The sequence below is a fragment of the Cavia porcellus genome, unplaced genomic scaffold, assembly GCF_034190915.1.
Source record: "Cavia porcellus strain 051 isolate PalLab524CR breed Dunkin Hartley unplaced genomic scaffold, mCavPor4.1 scaffold_19, whole genome shotgun sequence".
Classification (NCBI taxonomy): Eukaryota; Metazoa; Chordata; class Mammalia; order Rodentia; family Caviidae; genus Cavia; species Cavia porcellus.
This window is the reverse complement of record NW_026947502.1, coordinates 19,648,435-19,667,751: the sequence shown is the minus strand read 5'-3', so window position 1 is coordinate 19,667,751 and position 19,317 is coordinate 19,648,435. Positions and strand designations below refer to the sequence as shown.

The 19,317-nt window shown below is 32.5% G+C and overlaps 1 long non-coding RNA gene across 1 annotated transcript in view; it reads right to left on the bottom strand.

The window, feature by feature from the left end:
• LOC134471711 (uncharacterized) overlaps positions 1 to 19,317 on the bottom strand; it is a 1,254,606-nt gene that overhangs the window by 892,651 nt on the left and 342,638 nt on the right. The window contains exon 3 of the long non-coding RNA XR_010041297.1: positions 2,249 to 2,379. This is a non-coding gene — a long non-coding RNA (uncharacterized LOC134471711). The remainder of the gene's footprint in view (positions 1 to 2,248; positions 2,380 to 19,317) is intronic.

Here is a 19,317-nt window from a genome sequence, read left to right as displayed (position 1 = left end):
CACCCCTATCTTAAGGATTGATAGTCTAAATAGTTCTCTTTCTCCCTAAGGAAGTCAGGAGTAACTAGCCAACCTCCTACAGGAAGAGTCACTGCTGTTAAGCATGCCTGCTTGCTGTGTGACTCACTTCCCTATTTGTTCCTGATTTAATGGACTTTACCTGAACAATGAATTTCATTGGTTGATCACAGTACTGTCCCACCTTGTGAGTTCCTATTTTTCCCCACCTTGGACCGGTCTCACCTCATGGTTTTACTCTGTAAAAGTCCCTAGAAATGACAGAGTCCTTGGCAAACTGCTCAGGACCCTTTCTGTCTCTCTCTCAGACAGAAGCTTCCTTTCCTTCAATAAAATATTCTATTCTTTATCTCCATTGTTTCTAAAGCTCATTCTTCAATTTTAGAGAACACGAACTTGTACTGGGACATCTAGCAGGTTTGGAATTTCATTCCCTTATATCAGTAATTTGAATAAACTGATTAGAAGATCACATTTAAAATGAAGCTATCTTGTTTCAGTGTTTTTAACAGAACCATGGTTTATTTCCTAATTACATAATGTACTCATTAAGGTGGGCATCTCTCCTGGGCAACTGTTAAATAGTATCTTAGACTTCTGGGTTCCATCTGTATTTTGACAGTGTGATAAAACAGGCTTTCTTCAACACACAAACTAGTTTTGCTTGAAATCTATATTTACCCTGAAGCAGTCCTACAGACATGAATAGGATTTTACTGGATTCTAGTCTATTGAGAATAATTTTTTCATAGTGGTCAACCAATAATTCAAAAATCTTTCCTTTTGATCTTCCCATCGTGGAACTTAGAAATTATAGAAGGATACTATATGAAATGCTTTTAAGTAACCATCATTGATTTACAGAAAACACACAAAACAATTTAAAGAATTTAAGATATTTGAGGCTCTAAAAATTTAACCAAATATAGACATAAAATTATGTAATACATAATTAAGAGTTAAAACCCTTACCTATGTTCATACAAAAAGCCTAAGTACCCAAGAATAAGTAGCACATTGAAGAAATATACTTTACTTATGTATATTTACAGTAATTCCATAAACTATTAGTGTCCCGGACCTGACTATGAAGTTGGTATTACATACTTAAAAATACTGAGAATATGTGAATTCTATTCTTTTAAGTGCATGGCATTGTCATATATTTGTCAATATTATAAAATGTATTTTTATTTGCTAACTTTTGGGTAACTGAAGTAACTTCTGAAAGCTACATTTTATGTGTAAAATGTTTGATTTTCCTGAGTTGCTAAGTTTCTTTACCACGGATGTACATTGCTAGTGTTTTATATTTGTTGTTTTTGTAAAGAAGCTGAAAGGTTGATACTATGCTTTTAAAAAGGTAAAGTAAATAGAAAGACACCTTCTTTTTCCTGGTGGCAGGTTTAAGGAAAGTGAATATGGATAGAAATAGATTAGCTTCAATAAATGAGAATCACCTTGGAAACTGAGGGATACACTTCCTTCCTGGCAGCTTGTCCCTGTCACAAGTCATCTACAGGTAACACTGATTAACAAATTATGTACTCAAAACGAAAATCATATGCAGCTTTAAGGAATTGCTGCTGGAAGAAACAAACTTAATACTTATGATGAAATTGGATACACAATGATGCAAAGGCAAACCTTCCAACTCTTCCCAAGATTCAATATTCCAAGACTTTTTAGGCACATTTCCACTTATCTTTTATGATTATTATTTGTAGAAAATTAATAAAAACTTTTAATTGATTTGATATACACATCTTATATCTAAAATACCATTTGCTTTAGACCCAGTACATGAAAATCCCAACGGAATGGTAGTGTGAACTTCCCGGTGAATAATTCTTCGGTGGCCACTACCCCACTAAAGATAGTGAGGTAGAATCAGGGCTTCTATTACAAAAGATACTTTCAGTGAATTTAATCTCTTAAGAAACTTCGGCTCCCTTCTGTGAACTTAAAACTCAGGAATGCTAAATCCCGCATATATGTTCATCTATAATCATAATAATGGGGATCAGGAAAAAAGTTAAATCACATAAATTCAACATTCAATTGAAAACTGTACATCTGGGTTTCCTTTATGAAATACTGTCTTCTTTCAAAGAACAGATGACAATGTAAAAAGATACAAGTGTTCATTTGAAATTTTGTATTTCCCTTTTTTCTGCTTCAATTATGACTATTAAGCACTTACAGGAAATCTAAGACAAAAATGACTTACCCACTATTGGGCATGGTGGCATATGCGTTTAGTCTCAGGAGGCTGAGGCAGGAGGATCTCTGTGAGTCTGAGGCCAACCTGGACTACCAGGTGAGTGCAAAGCCAGTCTGAGCAGTGTTGCAAAGCCCTGTCTGGAGAAAAAATATTACAACAAAATTTACCTGTCAGTCATTGGTCCTTCAGCTGTAAATTAGGGAGCCAGTACATCCTTATCAACTTTGTATAAAAATTAAATGAGAAATTTTCTACTGTTCGTTTGATATTTCATGAAATAACCAGGCAATTATTTCTTTTCTCCGAGTGTGAAAGGGCTGGTTGTACTAAGGAGAAAAAATCATTCCTGTTTGTGGTGAAAAAACATTCAATACATGAATAAATATATTTATTTCGTAGCTACAAGCACAGCACTTGCCATGTGTCAGTTTCTGTTTTAAGTGCTTTACAGATTTGTTTTCATTAAATTCTCATAGAAAACCTTTGAACAGAGAACAATTTTCACATTTTACAGATCAGGTAGACTGAGGTACAGATCATCTGTGAGGGACTCAGCATTCGGAGGAATACAAGCAAACCTGCACACTGAGCCCCACACTGTTGCTCTGTGGATTTTTAGATATTAACAATGGTAATGTTTGCTCAAGACAATTAGTTATTTGATTACTAAATGACACTTATTGTTATACAAGTATCGCACCATTTAAATTCTGTCCCAAATAAGTAGACATTCAAAGCAAATGTCTGTAAAAGCATGTCATAAAACAGCCATCAGTTGCCTCTTTTATGGCTGAGTATATTGTTTGAATTGTAGATTTACATTTTAGGGACTCACTCTACAAAGTGTTTAAAAAAAAAACTTGTATCAATCTAACATTCCTTGACTAAATAAAATGTGCTAGTCCTTGACTTAGCAATATTTTTTATTAATTCATTTTATTCTTAAATACATAAACAAAATAGTTGTTTTTCTCCCTTATTATACTCTTTTAATCACAATTTGTGATTTGGATATTCTCATTGGACCTATGAAGAGAACTCCTCTTCTCCTTCCTCCTCTTTTTCCTCTTCTTCTTCTTCTTTTTTGGTGCTGAGGATCCAACTCACATCCTCACGCTTATGAGGCAAGCACCTGAGCCACTGAGCTAAATCCCTGGCTCTGAGCATCTTGAGATATATACAAAGCTCCTGCATTTTTGTCCTTGCATCCTCACAGGTAGAAAGTCTCAATACACTTTTATGTTTCTCTGAAGTATGTAGAGAAATGTAATAGACATATTGGTTTTACAAACTTTGGTGGCAAAAGATAGAAAAAGTAACATTTCCAGTTGTCAATACATTGAAACGATAGAAGATTTATTTGTAGAGAGCCTCATTTCCTTTTAGAGGTATTTTCTCATTATGATATGTAGACTATCTTTTCATGGCCTTTAAGTTGTACAGCGGCTATTTAACGCTTAAAAACAGTTTCACAGGCTTATCAATGGACAGCAAGAATTCATGTGTAACCAAAGCCTCATTTGAACAAAAATAATTCTTTCTAGTTTCACTGATACTGGGTTAGAAAAATGGCATTTATCTTTTGCCACATAGTATGGTCAATGTGATTTGTTAAAAATTGTTTTCCACAGTCTTCCAAAGTATCCTACACTAGCACCAAGACTGCAGCTTTAGTTATAATTAACCTATGTAACAAGAAATGAAATAGACAACCATGCAGAGTACTGAAGAGATTGAAAGAAGCACTGTCTATTGTATTTCTCAGAGAATATTAAATTAAAATTCAAATTCTTCCTACGGACACATTGTTACAGGAATAAAAAAATAGCACAAACAATCCATTTCAGGACAAAGATTTAACAAAAATAGGAAGGTTGATTATAATTGAATATTCCCTATGGATATCTCAGAAGCTCTGCCTTAGTATATTTCCTATTGACAGGTGGTGGTGTAAATTAAATGTGGTATTATGCATTCAAATTGAATTTCAAATACTCATCATCCAAAGTGTGACTAGCCCCAATAATGACAGTCTAAAGATCATAATGAGACTAGGTACCGTTTTCCATTCATAGTGTAGTTTTATTGGTGGGGAGGGTAAGAGTTGGAGATTGGATTCATAATTTTGTTATAATCTTTATTGCCTAAGAAACTCACTCTGTGAAAGAACTCTCCTGAATATTAATCTTATGCTGACTTTCTTTGAATTAATGACAGACAAAAGGCCAACTGTCTTCCCAAACTGCATGGGCAATCCACAAAAACATTTTCCTAAGTTTGGGCTACTCCATCAGTTACTGTTTAACTGGTTGCATAAGAACTGGGATGGTGGTGAGTTTTCTAAAGCCTATGTTTCTGTCTCCGTCTATGTTGTCTCTTTGTCTTCCCCTGTCTTTATCTTTGTCTCTGTCTCTATCTGTTTTTGTCTTCTGTTTTTCTCTGTTGCTCTGTCTCTTACACACACATACTCACACACACACACACACACACACACACACACACACACACAGAATGAGGCAGTACAAAAGAAAGCAGACCTTAAAAAACAAAGAATAAAAGAAGCTTCTGTCTCATACCCCTATGTGTGATTTCGATTGCATGAACCCTGGCTCTCTTTGGGAGACACACTGCGGACCTCTGATGTAGAATTCCAACAAAGGTGTTCATGTGCCTGAGTGCACAGATAACCACATTACATCCTGTGTCATCACGAATCACAGATACCCTTGTAAAACTTTCCATTATTTCTCAAAACGAGCACTGTAGATTACCTGCATTCGAAAAAGCACCGAGATAGGGAAAGGCAGTGCTTGGTGTATAATCCTGAACCTGGGATCTACCCCAGTCCTCCTAATTCACAAGTTTTTGAATCAAAGCCTGAGAAACTGTACTTTCATAATACTGTCTATAGGTATGTCTAAGATATGTTAAAGTGTTAGAATTATTGGAGCAAAGAAGAAAAATCACCATCTGGCAACACATTCATCACAGCAATACAATCATCTGTCGGAGTCTCAGCACTGAGACATTAAAGTAGAAATGTCATGTGATTAGCTATTTTGCTGATGAGATTAGCATATTATTTTAGGTGTTAAAGGATGCATTTTCTACCACAAATGAGAAATTCTATGAGAAAATAGAACTTTAATGCCACACTAATTGTTTCAATTATTTCTAGTTTTTAATAAGATTAAAATCATGATTAATTTTGTTTAAACTTTTAGCAAATTATCAAATATGAAAAATGAACAAAAACTAGCGATAGTATATATCTGATAGTATCTATCGATAGTATATATCTGATAATATATATCAATAGTATATATCTGAATTCAAATACAGGACATGACTTGTAGCTTTACTAAAACAAATGTCCATTTACTTTAATTTATTTCTAAATAATTGCCTAAATTTTATACCACGAAAACTGATTATATTAGCAGCATCAGGATGAATTTCTATCTCAACAGAGTTTTTAATTTTTTAAAAAGTAATGACATGCATTTGGGATTATTGAGCACAAATAGAAGAAAGGCAATGAAATGTAAAGCATTTGTAGGGATTAAAAAAAGGTATATCTTTATTACAACTCCTAATTTAATTAATGTTTTCTCAATGCCAGGTGGTCAGCTTATTTTAAATGTTAACACAAAGAGAATAATATGACACTTAATAATTAATGATCTGAATCAGCGTAGCACTGAAATATTGTATTAATATTATATAATAATCATTACAAAGATAATACAAAGAGAAAATGAGATGAAACAAGTATTTTACGCTATTCTAGTGAACATTTAAAATTTTCTTAGGATTAAAAAGAGGGATCTTTTTTATGCCTTCAGTCATTGTTTGAGAAGTTCTCATGAATTTGAAGAAAAAGTGTGCTATATTGCTACCCCGAGTCTTTTATAGGTAGAAGGTAATAAAAAGTGTGGGAAAACAATACACAGTTGGAGCCCAATCCTCAGCATCATAATCCAGAACTACTCTTCTAGCTATGAGAACATTTTTTTTTTGTCACTTAACATTAATTAGCTTCTATCGACCTGTCAGTCCTCACTTGAAAGAGATGATTTTCCATATGTTAGCCTTTACAAGAGTGATAAGCAAGTGCTAAATATACTTCTGTCTACTGCAATTTATTCTGACACTTTAGTTATTGTTGTGACATACAAACAAAATGCAGGTCACAATCAGGAGAGCCCTTAGAGTCTGACACTGTGATATGTAGCAAATCACTTAACTTCTCTGAAACTTTATTTTTGTTTGAAAATCAGTGAATATTATTTACCCGGTGCATTTATACATTTGAACATATCTAAACAATCAATGCATTTTGAGTTTTTAGCAATGTGTCACACCCGAAAACAGAAGTTAAGCAGTTTTCCTAGCATTGCATGCATGAACAAGAAAAGTGTTTGAGGATTTTAAAGTGTCACAACTAGCAAACACCACTATTTACATATGTGTAACTGTAAATACTGTCAAAAATTTTAATTAAAAAGTCCAGAAAATATCATTGAGGCAAAGATCAAGCCAAGAGTAAATTATTATTATTTTTTTTTTTTTTTTACCCCCGGTCCAGGGATTCACACTTGTAATTCCAAATACATAGGAGACTAAGGCAAGAAGATGACAAATTTGAGTCCTGCCTGGGAAATATAGCAAAACATTTTTATTTTCTGTCTCAAAATAAAATATAAAAAACACTACTGGGGTATCTCAGTGTTCCCAAGTTCTAATTCCATTCACAAAATGTTTTTCATTCAAAGTCGTATAAATATGATCTCTAACAACATAAAATAATAGTATCAGCAAGTGCATTCAGACAGCACGGAGAGGTACGATCAAGATTGCTATGCTAGCATAGCAATTCATAATCAGGATCTCTTCACAGAAATTCATTTAATTATTGAAACAGTAAAGTAAGATAGAAGAGTATAAATAATAATAACAGAAAAGTGTGAAAGAGAAATGAAGCAAGGCTAAAAACATCTTTTAATTTTTACTAGAAAAAGAGTTTCCCTTGAAATCTCAAATTAAGCTTTGTGCACTGAACTGATTAGCCTCAGGGGTTGTATCTACAGCTCTGTACCTCTTTTTATTGACATTCACTTATTTTCCTGCCTTAGATAACACATGATATACGTATTCATTTGCAGAGAAAGAGTAAATGGAGGCCTTTTTTGGTGTTTATTTATATGTTAGATTAACTTTGTTTATAACCCATATATTAAAATGTAATCATTTCATTGTCTGGAGCCTAAAGCTAATGTTAATTACAGTTTGAAACTTTGATTATTAATGCATCGTTACCTACTGAAGTGTGAAATAAGCAATAGTAGTTGGAATGCACCAATTAAATTACCTTTGGAGACGAGAATTTGTAAGTAGATATTTGTTCATGATGAATAAATGCCATAGGATTTCATGTTGTAAGCTACATTTGTGAACCAGCAGTCCAAAGTTTGGAAAATTGAGTGGTAATGACAGTAGTAATAAACATAATATAAATGATATTCATCTTCTACTTTCTCTCTTTACACTTTACATGTTACCTAATGAAAATAAAAGCTCAAGTCACACTAGAGAATCAATAGAAACATATAGTTTTTTCTCTTTTCTTCTTTCTTCAACCCTCTCTAAATTATATTAGTTTTTTTTTTCTTTGTCTCCTATCTTCTCTGAATTACTTGATTTCTCAGAGTTTGGACTTTAATAGTCTTTGCATGTTACCTTCCTTTTATTCTGTGTTATGTTAAAAAATGAAAAAACAACTTTAATTACATTTATTGGTGTATTACATCTACATAATATTCACACTGATCATAGGAAATTTGTATTTGTAGAGAACATAGCTGGATTCTTTTTCTCCCTTCAATCTCTCTTTCCTTCTTTAACTATAAAAGTTTTCTTGCCATGTTTTTTTTTCTTTTTTCTCATGAAAATATTTTTTGAAGAGTTGGTTCTATAATTGTGCCAAATATGAAATGTTTCTTAAAATGTTCTTTCTCTCGTGGCTCAAAACAATGTGAAAGGGTCAAACACTCTTGTCATACTTTTCAATATATTGAGTACATTACCAATGTTTAATACAAATGGAAAATAGTGCATAAACACTTCAAACATGCAGTCTGGTATAATTACATACATATATATATATATATATATATATTAGCAGGGCAATGAAATTTAAATTTAAAATTTTTAAACAATTTTGGCAACCTAGTTGATATCTTTTCATTTCATATATGCTACCCTATTCAATGAAATGAGAAAGGAAAAAAAATAGGTCAGAATTAAAGGACATAGAGAAACCATAAAGTGGAGTCTTATTTGATTTCATTGACATTGTTGATACTTAACTCTAAATATATTTTGTATATTTATAATACTGACATATATTTAAATTACATTTAAATTCCTGAGTAATGAGTGAGTATTCACAGATTTGGAGGCAGAACATAGAGGCAAAATGGAATTTTGCACATATACATGAGTGTGAGAAGAAAAAGTAAATTCTTGAATAACAGAATTCTTCTCAATAGCAGAAATGTCATTGCTGAGGAATATAATTTTAATAAGTCCGTATCTTATAAGGACATGGATCTATGAACACAATCTGGATAGATTAGAGTAGATAAAATGACAAATAAGCTGCTGTTTTCGTCAATGGAATAGAGGGTGTTGGAGAGAAACATATTTGGTGAAGGGTCCCTCTGGTATGTTTCACTTAGGGGCAATAAGTAATAAGCATTAGAAGAGATGGCAACATTAATAATTATAGCAAGACAATGTATGGTAGCATTTTATTTCATCTCTATGTTTCTTAATTCCAGAACTTTTGCCAGCCCCATTTTATCATATGGGTATTGATATTTTTCTCTTTACTCTAAACAAAAATTTATCCCTTTGAAGAAAAAGGTTTGTAAATGGACATGTCATGTTCATACAATTGATTATTTGTTGGCATAAAAAGAGTGTACTGATACTTGCCATATCAGGAAAGAACCTTGAAAATGTGATAGTAAGTGAAAGAAGCCAGCCATAAATAGGATATATTCTATGATTGCATTTATGTGAGCTGCCCAGGATAAGAAAATCTGTCACGACAAAGTGGAAGAGCACTTGCTTAGATGTGCAGGTGTTATGACCAAATAGGAGTGGCTATTGGAGATTATGTAGCTAGTTTTGAAGAGGATATCAAAAATGTTCTAAAATTTATTTGCAGAACTGTGTTAAAATACTGGAACACACTTACTTTTCTGTTTTAAGTCAATGAATAGTGTGGCATAAAAATTATACTGACAGTAAACTATTATCAATAAGCATCAAAATGTTTGCATTTCAAGATACACTCCATTTGAAATACTGTAACATGAAATATTGTAACAGAATTAATACAGCCATTAAATTAAATTACTACATGGATCCATGTGACTTTCAAATGTACTACACTAAAAGTCACCTCTACAAATAACCCCATACCACAGGAAATGAAGCTAATGACAATAAAACAAAAATCAAGAAGAGATTAGAGCAAAGCACTTTGCACATTTTATTGAAGGTCAATATATGTTAGAGAATCACATTAACATAATGAAAATAGAGTGTAGAAATGGTGTAGAAATTTAATTATTATATATCCCTGGACCATGGAAGCAGGGCAGGTGGAACAAAAGTGTAAGAATACATAATCCAATTGGTAGAATTCTTTTATTGAAAATAATTTTTAAGTTACCGACGACTCCTTGTTCTATCTGCTTTAAAGGAAATACCTTTGACAGTGCGATAGTATGTAACTGCTTTCATGCTGCATATTTTAAGAGCTCACATTCACTATTCGATGTTAATAAAATCTGTCACTGATTTGGAACAAAAAATTTTTTTTAAATATCCTGACTTAGAATAGTGGATAAGTAAGGGTTTAAGTTCCTGCAAAATAGAATTGCTGGGATTTATTCCCAAGCCCTTAGGCACCTGGACAGAGAATCTTCCCATGGCCTACTAAATGCGGTACTCATAGAGCACGTGAGATACTTCTCCACCAAAAGCAAAAGCAGTGTACAGCTGTGGCCACTTTTACATTCCTTTCAAAACTTGTTAACTGGAAATCTTGCTTAGTTTAGTTAAAGCGGAAGAAGTTTTCCATTTGTATTCTACCAGTGAACAACAGAAAGCTAAAGTAAGACAAGGATCATTGCGACTTTCCAAATTGCCAGTAACTTTGTCTATAAAAACTATGTCACTCTGATTTTTCTCCATGCAACGTCTGCATCTAGTGATGGCCTGTCTACTTTGTTCTTAATAAGAAAATGACAATTTGTTGAAGTCACCACTGTCACATGGTCATCACAGATTCCTATTCATCTTTACCCCAATTGATTCAAACTGTTCTCCACACTCCAATCCATTTAAATGTCTTGTTTAACGAAGCAAAATGAGTATTTCTGATAATAGCAAAAAGCATGTCTGTTGGGGTACTTCTGAAAAATATATTTGCACTTGTGAAAGAAAACTAAACAATATTTTAATGTACTTGAAAGTTTCTAAAAGTAGATTTTAAGGGTTTTTATCATGTACACAAAAACAAGTTCATTAATATACACTAAGTAGTCTGATTTAATTATTTATATTATTGTGAATTGCAAACATGTCTGATTTGTACTTGTTAATTAAAATATGTATTAAAGAATATATATTTAAGATAAGAGACATTCCCCACTGTTCTCTAGTTACATCTACAATTTAAAACTGTAGAACCAGGATTGTTAGTATGTAATCAAAGGGAAAAAAATGAAATTTTAAATACAGTGAAGAAAATGAAGCAATTGATTCTCAATTTCATACATGTTATAATTTTTGTTATTTAAGGTCACCAAACATGTATCTTCTGTGACACTGTCATTCAGAATGTTTATGAGGGCGTTAGTAGTCCATGATCATCTTCTGAGTAATTTGAATCAAAGGTCAGATTCTCATCCACTAAAATAATATAGCTGTTTAGTTCCATCTTAATTTGCTAAAGGCTCAATACCCTCTAGGGAAAGCACTTAAGATGACATTTGGGGTATGAAGTACTGAAAGGTGATAGCTTTAAGCAATGCCCTGAGAAGAGTATCAACTTTTTTGTTTTCTGGAAAACAAGATGGGGGTTTCACATTGATAATTTCTGCAGATCCGGATAGGGAACAGAAAATGCCCTTCACTTTTGCTTATCTGCTTTTTAAACTAGTTTATGTTTGAAATGTTACTATAAATGCTGTCACAGAGGCATGTTTCTAGGGACACAACAATGACTAATTATAATCATCAAAAGTGAAACTTGATACTAACAGGAAAAAAGAGATCGGCTTATATTCTTTAACACTGTCCTATGTTTGCTGTGTGTTATTCATTACATTCTCACCATGGAAAGAACCTAAGTTTCCATAGAAGGATGAGTGGATAATATATATATATATATATATATATATATATATATATATACTCACGTACATACAATGAAATATTATTCAACTTTACAAAGGAATTTCTACCACATGCCACAACACAGATAAAGATAAAATATGTATGCTATGGGAAAATGCTGGCCACAGAAGCTACACTGCATGCTTCCTCTTAAGTGAAATATTTAAAAACGTCAAATGCAAAACATAGAGAGTCAAACTGTTATCCTGTGGGCCGAGGGGAAACAAGGAATATAATAGAACTAAAATTTCAGTTCTGCAAGGTGAATAAACTCTAGAAACCCACCGTCAACACTGAGCCTATAGACTCTGATAATGTACTATACACTTGAAATTTTTTTATGGCAGTAAAACTATGTTAGGAGTTCGTAATAAAACCCAAAAAGCTTAATTGTTACTGTAAAAAAGAGAGGAAAGGAAGGTGGACTAAGGGATATAACCACATGTATGTTTGAGTGTGTAGGATGGAAAACCATATTACTGAGCTTTTGTTGGATCATTGAATGGAACTGTCTCCAATCTCACTGTAAGAATGTCCACTTTATATGCTTTAATTTTATAATTTGGACAACTGTTTCTAAGAAGACAATATGTAACCTATTAACTAGTGATTTCTTACTGTATATATTTTTCTTGAATGTCTGTATTACTTGTACCCTTTTACTGAATTGTTTTTTTATGTCCTTTCTTTTTTCTCTTTAAATAAAAATAAAGAGTTCTTACCAAAGAACATGATTGTGAAATTCAAGAAATGTCATACAAATAAAGCACTAAATAAATTTCTATTTTGGAAAAGTGAGGATATTAAACTAAAAGTGTACTTGAATGAAATGCAAATTTTACTCTGAAGATGCAATGAAATACTAAATTCAAAAAGAATGGAATAAGTTAGAGCAAACAGAGGCAGAAATGATTATCAATGATGATAATGAAGGTTTATATATTAGATGAGGCTAGGAGTTAAATTTCATGTTAGTCCCATGATTCTAAAATGGACTATAAAGAAATGACAATTCATGAGCCTGAAAAGAATATTTGTAATGTTAATATTGATAAGTCAGCATCCAAGATCTGACTAAAGCACTAGAAAAATGCAGTATGGAAAAAATTTCAGTTTATGATAAATGAAATATTTTAAAATATAAGCCTGTAAAAATATTGTATGGGGCATATGCATATTAAACTGTTTAATTGTTTCTCTGGAATTAAATTTTCACTGCATTCCCTATATTTTACCAGGAAAAATACATTTTCCAGTAAGTCCCAAATTAGAGTAAAATTGTAGGGCCATATCTTTTAAGGTTATTTTAATTTTGAATACAAAATCTTTATGTTTGAGTTAAAATAGACAAAATGAGAAAGTAATATTTGAAAAAACACAAACTCTAAAAATGAATTATATCTATTCACATTAATTTTTTATTTTGATTGCAACCCTGAGGAAATGTAAAATATAAAGCAAGAGCTCTATACTTTGGTGTTTTTTTTTTTTCTGTTTATTTTTGTTTTTGCAAACAGAATATCACATGTACTGTAGAAGAAAGGCAGTATTACAGTTTAAACTCTACGTAGGTAGGGGGAGCTATCAAAATGAAGAAATTAAACTCTTTGCATCCTATACTCCTCTTCTATAAATGAGCTGTTGATGGTATCAACCTTGCAAGCTTCTCCGAGATTAAATAAGGGAGTCATTATAATGGGGTGAAGACGATGATTGCCACATAAAAAGCTTATGGTTCTGAGCTGTTCTAGTGTTATTCTCTTTGTAGTTATAATTATTTTAAAGAATATTTTTACTGTCTTACACCGATATTTGGTTTTTAGGACTACTGTGATAGAAGTAAAATCTGAAAGCTTGGATATTTCTTTTTAAAAAGGTGTTATTCCTGTGAGAACAAGAAAAAGCAATTATGTTGACCTGTGCCATTACAAAGCCAGGTCATTAAAGAGCTTTCTGGACAAAACAAAACAAAACTTTGAAAAAAATTCTGGCTTCTAAGAGATTATCGTTAATTCCATTTTATTTTAAACACTGATAATATTAATATAAATATAAAACATAATCAAAAATTGGTGATAGTAGATAAAATTATTTCCTATAAATAGATTAAACTATACTTTTCCAATTCATATATTGCTTTAATCTAACATATTTTTACCTAAAGAAATCATGTACTGGTAAGATTTTTATTAATTTAGTTAAAGATTATATGCAAATCTGTAATTTAAAAGGTTTATTTCAGCAGGTGCTGGAACTTATTGACCTAGCTTGTTTTTACACCTATTGAAAATCTTAAGTATTTCTTTCTTCTTATACTATTAGTATTCTTACATTCATTTGAACAAAAACTCATAAAGAGCATATAAGAGGTCATGTTAAATTTGCAAAGCTTTCAAAATATCTTAATTTTTGAAAATCATATTTACTGAAAAATTTTATGGGTCAGACTTGAAGTATGTTTTTCCTATTTCAATGCAAGCAGCAGGAAGGTAAAAATAGGTTAACTTACAAGCGATGAAAGAGCTTCTTACAAAGTTACTGCTATGTCTAAAAAAAGATGAGATATGTTTTAGAAAATGGTTGATGAAAATCACTAAGCGGCTGCATAAGTATTTATCTCTCCCTTTCTTGAATCAAAGGCATCCATATAATTTACATGCTTTTCTCCCACCTTCGATAACAGATAATAAATGTTAAGTGGGACCTCAGAATATATTAAGCACTTGGATTCTGCTCAGACAGCTTCCTTACTCATCCTGAGCATCTTTGTAAACTAGAGAAACTGGATGCATCACAGATCAATTCAGTCAATCAACTTTAATCATAACATATGAATTAAGTTGCTTTTCAGGCATGATGCAATAGAGAAAATTGCTTGAAGATATTTTTTAGGGAACCAAACATCCCACAAGGGATGTCATTTTGCTTCTACATCTGCTTTCTATTCCAGAAGTCTGAATTTTCTTAAGAAATGTACAAGAAAGGCTGCAGCAGTTGGAATCTGGGGGCATAATGAATGCATTTTATGTCATTTTATACATACCTAGGATCACTGACAAGAAATGAAAATGGAAAGTCAAAATCTTTTCTGAAAGAGAGACAGAGCCCCAGAAGGATTTTTCCCTCCATTATTTGTTGCTTTGGTTTATGTCAGTTTATTTTATAGCTGTGGTAATTTTAAATGTATTTTCCTTTCCTGTGAGATGCACTCTTTCGACTTTCCTGGAGCTGAGCTGGAGGGTCTGATTGATGGTTAGATGTGAACAAACATGTATGTATGTGTGCTCACATCTGACCATAAAACAATGATAATTCAACACTTTTTTTGGAAGGACATGTTCGTTTTGTTTTGTCTCTGATTCTTAGAACTTTCCTGATAAATAAAACTGCAGAATGACTTTCTTTCACACACACACACACACACACACACTGGTGCAAACAACCTTAAACATTAATGCTCTTTTTTCCCCTGGACATACCTAAAATAACTACTAGTGAATCTCAAAAATACATTTAATTTTAAAATATTTGAATGGGAATATTTTAAATCAAAGTAATTTATTAGCAAAATTAATTACTTAGTATTGTTTAAACAAATAGATGCAAAGTGTTATACTTCTTTTTTTCTTATTAACATCAATAACCAATTTTTGTGATTGTTATTTCATTTAATCTATGTAAGACCAAAATAAATTAGCAGTCATCTTTTGTTATAAAACATTAGAAGACAATTAGAATCTGCCGTTTGATTAGATGTTCTCCCTTTCTGATTATAAAATTGTTGTGTGACAAAATATTTGAATGAATGCAACAGCTGTAAATAGGGTAATGCAGTAATCGCACTTACAGTCCTTCCAAATCTGGAAGCCAGTGAGCCAGGTACAATAATACTTGGGTTTATGAACTCTTCGGTTTGTGTTGGTAAACCCAGAGTTTGGCAAACCATTGTTTCTGTTCCTGATCTCTACAGTGACTGAGTAAGGGGTCCAAAGCCAACTACCATCAGCAAAGGAACTCTGCCATTTTCCTCAAAATGACAGAACAAATTAACTTTGTGAACTGAGGTACTACTGTACAGTAATTTGTTGCATTGGGGAATTTCGATTCTGGTCAACTTAATAGAATGATGTGCATTTGCTTATCTAACACCCAGGAATTGGACCAATAACAAAGACAAAAGGAAAACTTTAAAAAATTAATAAACAGAAAATTCAACTTTGCTAGTAATATTTGAGATAAGAATTCACTGTGACATTTCTTTCTCTTTTTCGCATTGTTCTACTCCCAGATGACAGGCACAAAGTAGTCCCTTTGGCTGATGTGAGGTGATGCCTGCTTAAGCATTTCTTCCCTTCTCTTGGTGACTATATCATGATATTTCTGCATGGGCCTCTCTTAGCCTCATCTCTGTAGTCTTTTGTGGATCTGTACATACTGACTCTATGTCTAATTTATGATTTCTCACCCTCACTCTGTTGTCTTAAGCTGGATAATTCTGTTCCATGGAAGTGTGGGACTGTGCTGAGCGTGATAGGATGCTGAGAATCACTGTGGGTCTCTACCAACAAGCTGCCAGTGACAACCTTCCTGCCAGTTAAAGCACACAAAAATTACCTTCAGACATTGTCAGAGCTGTACTCCCTGAACTATTCCAGCAAGCCCACACTTCAAGAACCACATCTTGAATGTCAGAGTTTATTTAAAACCAAACAGAACCAATACCAGAGTTTCAGGAAAGAAATGTTCTTTATTCTCCTAGATTCAAGCCTTGAATTGATTTCCATTATACTTGGGTGAACTTTGTCTAAGAATGTAGTCAAAATGGAAAGAGAAAAGAAAACGAGACAGTGACTGGTGGAGAAGAAGTAGATGCTGGATGACATTTGGAGATGTAGATATAGCTAAGTCCAAATATAACACTATTCTTAAATTTTTGCTTGAATCAAAAATTCTTTTTTTCCTTTAAGACATATTTGAGATGGCTTCTATCATGTAAATAAAAGAAGCCTAATTAATAGAATTATGGAAATACATATTCTTAATCAGGAATTTTCAAAATTGTCAAAAATAAATACAATAGTTTATATGCTGAATGTCTTGTAAATCTATGCAAAACATATGCATCATTATCCTTATATTTGACAAAAATAAATTTTCAATACTTCCTTTGGTAGTCATTAGGAAGTATATATAATTCTATTAGGCATGACCCTTCAGTTGTGATGTCTACTCCAATGGATGAAGTCTAATGCGTCATGTGTAGGATAATTTTTTTCCAAACAGTCTGGTCAACCTCTGTCAGCATCTCAAAACTTTAATAGGCTTTTTGAAAAGTATTTGAAAATAAGATTTTCTGCACAATTATTGAATTAAAATCACTGTTAACCAATATCCCAATCGTGTCATTAAATAGGCATGCACATTTATTGTGACAATCAGGAAATAGCATGTTAGAGAAAGCATTTTGGACGATTCACATAGGGTCCCTGCAATCACTCCATGCTTTTGTCTATTAGTATTGAAATGAAGCAGCACATATCAGGCTGCAGGCACATAAGCAATAATGTAAATTTTAAGAAAAGTATTCTATGGGATTGGCTCAATTTGGTATTTTTTATTCTGAGGAAATAGACCTTCAAGACTTACGAAGTTCTACTAAAATTGAATACATAGGTCTAATAAATTTGAATATATGGGTTCACACAATAGAATACAAATGCACTTGTTTGACCAATAAAATATTTTCCCTCAAGTAGCTAGAAAACCCACCATAACTTTAAAAAATGGTGAAAAAAATTAAAAACCATGAAATACGTTTAAATCTGTCATCAGAGTTCTACTAAGTTCCATGAAAGATAAACAGTATATGAAAAACAGGCTCCTCGGATGCAGAGCAATATTCTCATTGTTACTTTAGTGCTGAAGATTATCTGACTCGTATTATTAATAATATACTATAATATAGTTGATACTTGCCTTGTCAATGTGTTTTTGCACTGTAAACATATGTAGAAAGGAAACGGCAACTTCTCCATCTATATTATCTCTGATATAAAAAACTAAATGCCTATCTTATTGGTAGTTGTAAGACTAAGCTATTATGTGTTTAGTAATATAAGACTAAACAATATGTGTTGATGTTGTTTGTAATGTACGAATCTGAGAGATCGTTTTCTTAAGTCCATTTCTCTTTTTGGTTTCTAACAGGATTGCTTGTTGTCATGCTTTACTTTTCCACCTTACATAATGTGGCCATCAATTCCAAAATGAAAAGCACGATAATGTGGTTTTCATCCACACTGGAGAAAGATTGTCTTTAAAGTAAAACGTGCACTGTTAAGTCTGAAGGCTGGCTTAATCATTGGAGCCTTTATGTGTTATACAAATATGCAAGACCTTTTCATTCTTTCTCACTGCATGTTGCTAAAAAAACTTCGAGGGAATGTTACCCTTACCATTTCATGAGGGAGAGAATATCAAGAGTTTTCTAAGCTCATTTGAAGTCTGAGAAGGCTATTGTACCCATTTTTAAAACCTGATCAAAATTCAGTCTGCTGTTTGTTTCTAAATTATGTATCTCTGAAGCATAAATGTGTTGGCTTTAGAAAGTTACAAATTAGTGCATTTCCATATGACTTGGGAAAATGTAATTTTAACCAATTTTGTTTGGGGTGAGAAATATTGTTTGCATTATTTTATAACACAAGGGAGCTGTCAGCCCACATGGTCATTCAATTTCTGTGGCAGAGCTTCCTTGCATCTCAAATGGTAAGCAATAAAGCTCATGCTTTTCACATTAATGCTACCAATAACCTATAAAAATGCTTGTTTTATACACTCTATTTTGCAAAAGGAAATGTGGCAAACCTAACAAAAGAATTTGGTGCCTTGTTAAGTATATATTCCATTTCTCACTCTATTATCTTTAATTCAAAAGTGTGAAATAACATTTGGAATTTTTCTGAAACTTACTATTTTTAATCCATTTCAGATGTGCTGATTTCATTGGATTCTAGGGCAGTTCAGTTTGCACTCGCGTCTCCCCTTGTTATCCCCAGCATTATTGGGGGGGGGGTGTCACTGTTTGTTTTGTAGTCTTCAAATGAGAATTTGAAGGCTAAAATATATGACCTACAAAATATGGGTGTATATGCATTAAATTATATACGACAGTGTTAGAAAAGACAAATGCAGATGCAGTAAAAAAACAGAAAGGAGAGAAAAATGAAGAGAATAATTAAAAAGAAAAAAATTAGTACAATGGAAAATATTCAGAAAGACAGAAAAATAGTAAGTGTTGAAAAACAGAAGTATTGTAGAGGTGACATGAATCCTATGACATCGTCTAGTGAATGAAACATGGATGTCCTTGATTTTCTTTCTTAAACATGATTTAGATGCCTGTTTCAGGTTCTTCATAGATAAATTGGGATAGATCTTTCAAGTTATAGTTGAAAAGTATGGTGACCGAAACTTAATGGAGATACATGAAGTAATATTTACCTATGGAATTTATTTTTAAGGATGCTGGGGCAAGTTTCTGCATTCAGAGATGGTTGTATAGTGCTACAGATTTCTAGTGAATAGTGGCCAGGTACGAA